General features: G+C 29.1%; 1 protein-coding gene across 4 annotated transcripts in view; it reads right to left on the bottom strand.

Moving 5' to 3' along the window:
- The window catches only part of LOC147065566 (uncharacterized), a 41,762-nt gene extending 38,566 nt beyond the window's left edge, over positions 1 to 3,196 (bottom strand). For 2 of the 4 annotated variants that reach the window (XR_015071816.1, XM_085957063.1), the window contains exon 1: positions 2,651 to 3,196. The gene's annotated coding sequence lies outside the window, so the exon portion shown is untranslated. The remainder of the gene's footprint in view (positions 1 to 2,650) is intronic. The other 2 variants (XR_015071818.1, XM_085957065.1) reach the window with 1 other exon arrangement.
- Positions 3,197 to 8,558: the final 5,362 nt, after the last annotated feature.

Genomic DNA, 8,558 nt, shown 5'->3' on the forward strand with positions numbered 1-8,558 from the left:
TCCTTCATCGGTTCCTTTGGAGTACAGCACATGTCCGCTTTGTAAAGTAATAATACTCTCACCTTTACGCCTTACTTCTCTGAGTCCGACAACATCCCAGTGGATATTCCGGAGCTCTTCTTGAAACTCTACAAGTTTGGCATCGCTGGACAATGTTTTTGCGTTATATGTAGCAATGGTCATCTGTTGGCAGCCTTTTCCGGGTCTCCGGGGATTGTTAGCACCCTCTGCCTTCCTTCGCTGATCGCTGCCGTGATCAGTATCAGGTTGGCCTCCGGAGAATGAGGGCCGGGTTCTAGAAGTTTTTGTTTTCATATGAAGGTTTTGGACATAACACACCACGCTGTCCAGACGGGTTGGTGTGTGGTTTTTCTGTCTGGGTGATCCTTCCCGTAGCCAAAGGTCTCTCGTTTTAAGGCGCCAGAGTTTCGCCTTGCACCCTTCTCTATTAGCTACAGATATTATGTTGCGTTATACAGCACATTATCTGCATTGCCCGGGGGACGCCACGCGGAGGCTAGAGATAGGATTTGCTGACTTTCTTGGACAGTGGCGTCTCAACATTTTTTAGAAGTATACCTATTAGCATCAGTATACATCATTGAGGCCATAGTCAGCCTTTGTATATCTTTCATATTATTGGCACGTTTTTCTAAAATTAAACGTATCAACATTAAAACACATAAAATGACACATACCAGTGAAACCGGTGAAGTTTGTGATGTTCATGAGCAACCATTTTATGATTTCAATACAAATAGAATGATTGATAAAAGTGCAGGTGCCTGGTATTCATTAATTTATATATTTACCTATTCGAACACCCTCATAATAATATATAGCCGTGTTGCTTTCTAACGCTCTCTAAGAAGTCGGTCGCGTTTACTTTGGGAATTACTAAATCATTGATTTTTAACACAAAAACAAGGCGATAAAAAACTATTAACAACCAATAACATGTAAACTATTTTTAAAGATTGCTTTATAAAACTATTTAAGAAAAGACCTCGATTACTATTGCACGTTCAATAACTTTATAAAAAAATCATGTTTTATTAAAGCTGCATGTAACAATCCGGCTGGTAATTTTAATAATATTAATCAAGATTAGAATTAAAAATAGTCTATAGGTAGTCAACCTTGAATACCACTCTTGTAAATATTATAGATGACTTTCGACAGCATTCAGACAAACATCTATTGGTAGCCTGATAACTCTAAATCATGTCTTGTACCAAGGCTTCGCAAACATACATGCGAAAATGTAGATATTCAAATGCATTATGTATTTCCTGAATAAACTCATATAACTGGATAAAAGAAGCAATTAACCGGTCGATACCTATACGCTTTATTCCATTAGTAATAATTATTAAACTTTAAAATGTTTTATTACGTTATTACCTAGGTTGACTTCCGCCAAGTGACATTCATTTCATTGACCAATTTGGCAATCGCATTGATTTTAATTTGGGTTTACCGTAATTTTCATGATACATAATTGAATACGTGTAATAATTAAGGCTCTAAGTACCAAAAAGTAGTATTGCCTGTAGTTACAAAATACCGAGTCATTGCAGTAAAATTTCATGAAGCAGACCTTTTGAAAAATGTAGTCAAGCAATCACGGCAGCTTATAAATAATTTTAGGTATTAAGAACTCGCAAGTGTCAACACACCATCGTCAGCTATTTTATATTAAATGCCGTTGACCACTGCAGTACTACTTACACCATTATAAATAAAACACGCCAACGGGCTTACAACGTCGACAGGTTTAATTATTTTGCTGTATTTTTTTGACTTGCTTGAGGCACTTAGACTATAGTTGAAGTTATTGGCGTTAGTATGTAGAACATTTTTCTATAAAAATGTCAGTTTTTATTTTTTTGGTACTTAGCGCCTTAATTAATACACGTATTCATTATTATGCGTAATATAACTTATATACAACTTACGCAATGATGCAGAAGTTCAATTCGATATAAAAGATCAAGAGTTATTAGATTTGATATATAATTTCGGCATGGTCACAATATTGAAGTTCGATTTTATAGAATTAAAAAGTTTTAAAAATTTATAAAAATCGAAGTTTTTTTTAAAAATAAATATTAAAAAACCTAAAATAATTCCAACATCTGTTCAATAAATACATACATAATAATTATAATAAATACAGAAAATTATAATAAAATTTATGTTGTATATTTCGTTCACTTGGTATCACACATGAGTCCTCTCAAGTCCAGTGGATATTCTTTCTTAAATAGCTATTTTTATATTTTATAATTACTTATTTTATTTGACATGTTTCGTGAATAAATTCATATAATTTATATACATTTAAAAATATATAAATACTAAACTAAATTCAACTACTACTACTAAAGGCATCTTGCATCAGAATACAAAAGATGTAATTAACCAAATTATAATATTGATATTTAAATAATCAATACTTACTCACAAAACTTTAAAAAAATCGAAGGTTAACAATTAAAAATTATTACAAAAAGTATTTATTGAATGGTTTTATTACATATTATTTTATAGTTATTTTTATTATTAAAATGTAGTTTAATAAGGAAATGCTAGAAAGATATAGATAAGTAGATAACTGATAAGTATAGAAATGAAAAACGTATATAACCTGAAATCCTTATCATTAATACCAAATCGAGCTTTGATGTGATCCCAATATTCAGTGATTGACCAACAACCAGTTCTGAATGATGATAATAGCCGTTACAAAAACACCACCACAATTTTCAACACCTCACATTGTGCAAAGTTATTGCTAAATAATTAAACTATCTATTATCAACACAATAATATTATAGTATTTTAAGGCCGGTTAGGAAAAACACTTTGACACTTACACAAGCTTTAATCCATATGTTAGTTATTACGTATTATATACTTTGAATATTTAACACACAATATTTCCAGAATACAACTTTATTATTGTTCAACAACAGCTGTCTTGTGAAAAACCACAGAACTATTATACAATATAATGCAATACGACAGCTCTATGCAACCGAGTTTATTTTCATAGGTTTTTTACATTGTATAATAAACAACAAGTGAATAAATATTGTTGTCTATTATAGAATTCACTTTCCATTTTCAAAGCGGTAATATGTTAGCAAACTGGTAAACAAGCTGCGATTCCCGCGCTAGATTTTTTCGCACTGGCAGTATTGAAAACTTACGCTCTGAAGTTGGTCGTTCATTATGCAAAATTCAGGTCAAGGCCGCTGCGAAATATTTATATTTTTCCTCAACATATAAAATCAATAAAATGCTATTTTCATGCGTCAATCAATTATCGGATCGGCAAGAGTTGCAGCTTCGTTTTTATTTCAAAATATTGATGTGTAAATCAATACGGAGTAACCTTGCGGTTTTTTTTTATTAAAATATACCAAAGTATTGTAAGCTTTTATTTATTTCGCTGTTACATGTAAAATTAAATATAAAAAGGTGTTTGATGAACTCACGAAAATTTACATATTTTTATTTAAAATAAAAAAGCGTAACGTTCATTTCATAATTATTATATCATTGTGTGTTACTTTAATAATTATATGACTAAAATTTTATTTACACCTTCGAATCAAAATAAATTTATAAAAATAAAATAAATACACAATCTATTCATAAATAAATATGCTTATGAACAGGATTATACGGCATTTAATTCAACATACGTGCGTAGATACTTACATGAAAAATAATGAGAAATAATACAATGGTTTCAATCAACCACTATTAGTTAACATATCTACTCGATATTGTACACATCAAAGCTCGATTCGATATCAATAAAAAGAATATCAAGTTAGATGTATGATTTTTATTCCAGAAAAATATATATTTAAAATAAACGTATTAAAACTATGAATTATTCACTATATATTCAAGGGAACTTATTAAATATATATTTTAATAATAAAAAAAATACAAGATAAAAATAACTTTGTATATACAACGTTTTTAAATTTTCTGTTGAATCATATTATAAACTTGACTTCACTAGAAAATTTGTACTTGCTATAAATAATACTGAAATGTCATATTGATTTCCATAGTAACGCACGTATATATTAATATTAATAATTTTGTTGCTAGGACCCACTTAGCAACCAATGTTTTACTTTTTACGGATTTCTTCTGAAATAACTTTTCATACAAAACAGAATTAACTGAAAATGAAATCAATTCTACTTAAGGATGGCTAAAAGTATTAAAAAAATGCATTAGCATCGTATTCTAAAAGTTTCAAATATCTAGCTAGTCGGGAAGTTAGTTAAAAATCGATTGCAAGATTTGTACCGGACAAACAACCACCGGAAAAATAAGAATACGAGCTAAGAAAAACTTTGTAAAATACCATGTAATAATAAGATTAATATGTCCAAAGAACGCACATATTTTTGATGTTTTTTGAATACTTTAAAAAGAAAATTATTACTAACTATATTTAAATTTCAAATTACTTATTCTGTGGCTAATTGCATCACCCTCCGCTCCTCTACGACTATCAGTCAGTGTCAGGGGCCCGATTTCCTAACTATCGTCTCGTGTGGCACCAGACGACATGACGTAATTGTGACGTCAGCCAATACATGCCGCCCGCTCGAGCGTGTATTAGCTGACGTCACAATTACGTCATGTCGTCTGGTGCCACACGAGTCGATAGTTAGGAAATCGGGCTGCAGTTCGACAAACATTTCGCACGATCCTAAAATAAATTATGCCGTAAGATAATGAATCGATTTTATAGTTTAAAATTGGTGCTGGTCTTTTACAACATAGTTTACTTTATAGTAATGGTAAATCATGTTATCACTATACAAGCAACTTTTAATAAAGTAATCACCATTTTTATAATTATTGTTGAAGATCAATGCAACCCAAATACATGAATTAAGAACAATATCCCTACTCATTACTCTGTTATTAATAATAGCCTTCATTAGATGATAATCGACAAATACGGTGTACCCCTTCGTCAATTATTCTCTTTACTATTCACAAAAATAGAATTATACAAGTGGCAAATAAATACCGTTACACCATTTTATAGGGAACAAAGGTTTATAATAATATGTCTAGTTTACTGTCAGTATAATAATGATAATAATTCTTATGGTTTTTAGTTACGATAATATGTTTACACTTGGGTTGCACAATCGCACACAAATTATTGATAGACTAACCTATTTTGTTAGGTAGAAAGAAGTTAGGTAATGCGTGTTCAATTTCAAAATTGATTTGTTTCCTAATATTTGGAATGGCGCATAGTATTGCATCCGACCATTCATATCTGAATGCGGTGAGTAGGATTTCAAAACAAGTTTGACATCTTTGCAGCATCTTGCACATTCGTTCTAAGTGAACGACGTAATGAAGATGATGTATCAATCAATTTAATACTGTCGATAATTCACAAGCTATAATTTTTGGTTAGTAGTAATAATAAATAATACTTATTGGTAAGAAAGTAAACACAATTTATTAAATTGTCATTAACGCAAATGAATTGGCTTTAATAAAATTTTGGAATAGTGTTAAAGTAATTTTACGTAATATAATGTCGGATACTCATTAGCGAGCCGTAACTTTAACCATTAGCGAGCATTAAATACGCAAAGCCGCTAAAGTGATAAAGTGATAGTATTTACAGCTAACTAGGGTAGGTTTGTATGGAGTTATTAGCACTTATTGTAACAATTACAATAAGTTGGTTGGTATTGTTGCAATAACTGTTATATTTTAACAGTGTGTCTCTTGGCTGTGATAAAATTTAGAGCGAGAGAGAGAGAGATAGTTTTGATTGATGAGACGGCTTACTTATTGTAACAATTATAATACCTCAATACATAATGTATGTAATAAATAGTATCACTTTATCACTTTAGCGGCCTTGTGTATAGAATAGACCCACAGATACAGTAACCAGTGTGGACGCCAAATAATTTGTTCGCGAGCCTTTTTTTTTTTTTTAGCTACGAAGTCTCAATTGAGTCTTATTCAGTTTTTCTTTAGTTCGCAACTCCCTCGTGGTAGGTTTTAGGTTTTTTAAAATATCAGTTTTTTTTTTATTAATATTGTAAAAAAATATATAGTACATTCAATTATGAAAACTTAGTCGTCAATTGATATCAAGTTAAATCTACATATCTTGCATATGTCCAAGACCCATGACTAATGCATCACAGTTGCAGTTGCAAAATAAATACTGAAAAGCATTCTCTAGAAGTACCAACAGAACAGATCGGTAATTAATATAATAGGCATAAAATGTTTTTGCAATATAAAATAATAAAAAAATATACGACAAAATGTGCCAGGAAATGGACCTACTTATAAAGTTATAAAATTTTAAGAGCCATTTTTTCGCATTCATTTGTTTCAAAGATGGAATCAACTCTATTTTTTTTTGAATACAGAAATATTTCAACAAATGAATAAAACAATTATTTTCACTCTTATTTAATAATTAGTATTAACATTGAACAATATATTTATATTTGAGGGGGTGGCAATTCTTGTTGGCATTCAGTCAGACATGGCAGCTATCCTTGGCGCAGTCGTGAAATATTATAATAATATGTGTTATATAATACCTATGCCAGGAGTAAAATAATAGTAATTAACATTAATAATAATACAACCAGGGGAAAGAAAGAAAACTATATACGAAGAAAATCATTTAATATTTATTATCCATTATATAGTAAATACTTATATTTGTATCTATAGATGATAAATGACATAGTATACAAATATAACAATGATGTTTTCGATACAATATTATGAAAGAAAACTGTATTTAAGTTTTTATTCGATGTCGTGATTTTCAACAAAAAAAACACGTATTAATATTATATACCAGTGTTTAGAAAAACGTTAGCAGCAACAATATACTTCTAAAAAATACATAAATATTGTTATTCTGATCATTACTGTAAAAAATAACACTTATAGGTATATAATATATTATAAGTATATTATATTAGCCGCATGAATTTGTAAAAGATAGATCCTTTCATGGTATAATGTAGTGCTATGATAATTTGAGATCGATGAGAAGTTGGTTGATTTGCGAAGTATTAAAATATACTTTTAGATTTAGATAATTTTATATGATTATTAGCCTTTTATATTTAATCAATGCGAAAATAGGCATCTGTCGATGATTTCGTAGAACTTTTATCAACCATTGAGACAATCGAGTAAGTGTTTGATTTAAATGATAGATGGCTCTTATATTATTTATCAGCGATTATTTATTTATGGTAGTTTTATTGTAAATGACCAATAATTTACATTTGATGATATTTTTATGTAAGATAATAAAATAATAAACTATACTCTACATTTTTGACGTCACTAAAAGTTGATAAGCAGCTAAAAACATTTTCTTTCAATATATTATTATGAACATTTTTTCATCTATCAATATTATTTTATATTTTTATTGAAAGTGACATTTATTACAACAGTGGGTATAAAATTGTGACAGTAAGGATTCCTTTTGGTAATAAAAATAATATTAATCATATAAAATCAAATAAACCACATAAATGTACCTACCTGCTACACACACCAATACCCTATTCACCTATTGTATAGGTACCTAACCACTCTGTGAAAATATTTGACATCATTTTGAAATACCTCAGTAAACATACATATTATAAAAAAATCCTAGGTTAATTCTTCGATCCTCACTCATTTCACTGTTCACTGCTCTTGTCGCGTGAGCTCTTGGTTTGCTTATTAAATTTTATTTATGTATGGTCCTAATATTGAAGCTTGATTGATATAAATAAAAAGGATTTCAAGTTATACACATTTATATTTTTTATAAAAATCAATGTTTTTTAAAATAGATATAAAAAATATTAAAACTATGAATTAGTCAAAAATCTCTTAAGTGATGCTTAGAAAACTTAATAAACTAAATTTTAATAATAAATATGACCATAAAATATATGTAATAAGAGGGTGCGGTCCGATTCAACAAATTCACATTTTATTACATTTTTTACAATAATTGTAAGTTTATCTTTGACTTAAAATAAAAAATATTTTTCTTTTTAATGTTTTCAGATACATATTTATTCATTAATACAGATGAAATTGTAAATTATCAAAAAAATGTCTCAAATTGCAAGCTTCGTATTTTTCTGCTAGGTGCCTCTTTAAAAAAGGCTCAGTGAAGACTTCGCCTTAAATCTAATATTTTTGGGCTTGGAGCCTATACTGCCCTGCTAAGTAAAATGCCAGCGTTCTTGGTAAAATAAAAGTATAAAATTTATTAAAATTTTATTGTTGTAGAAAATTATTAGATTGTTTTGACATACTCTCTAAATAGACAATTGTCTAAAAACTGTCTTTTTACTTAGCAGTGCAGTATAAACATTCCGTATATTTAAAGCTTTCCAACAATTATTTGATAATAAAAAATAAGTAGGTATTAAAACTATTTTTAAAGTATTTTATGCTTACCTGTAATTAAATAAGTATTGAATCTTATATAGTTG

Source organism: Rhyacophila brunnea, unplaced genomic scaffold (genome assembly GCF_057557595.1).
Source record: "Rhyacophila brunnea isolate RB1 unplaced genomic scaffold, BYU_Rbru_1.0 scaffold_6, whole genome shotgun sequence".
Taxonomy (NCBI): Eukaryota; Metazoa; Arthropoda; class Insecta; order Trichoptera; family Rhyacophilidae; genus Rhyacophila; species Rhyacophila brunnea.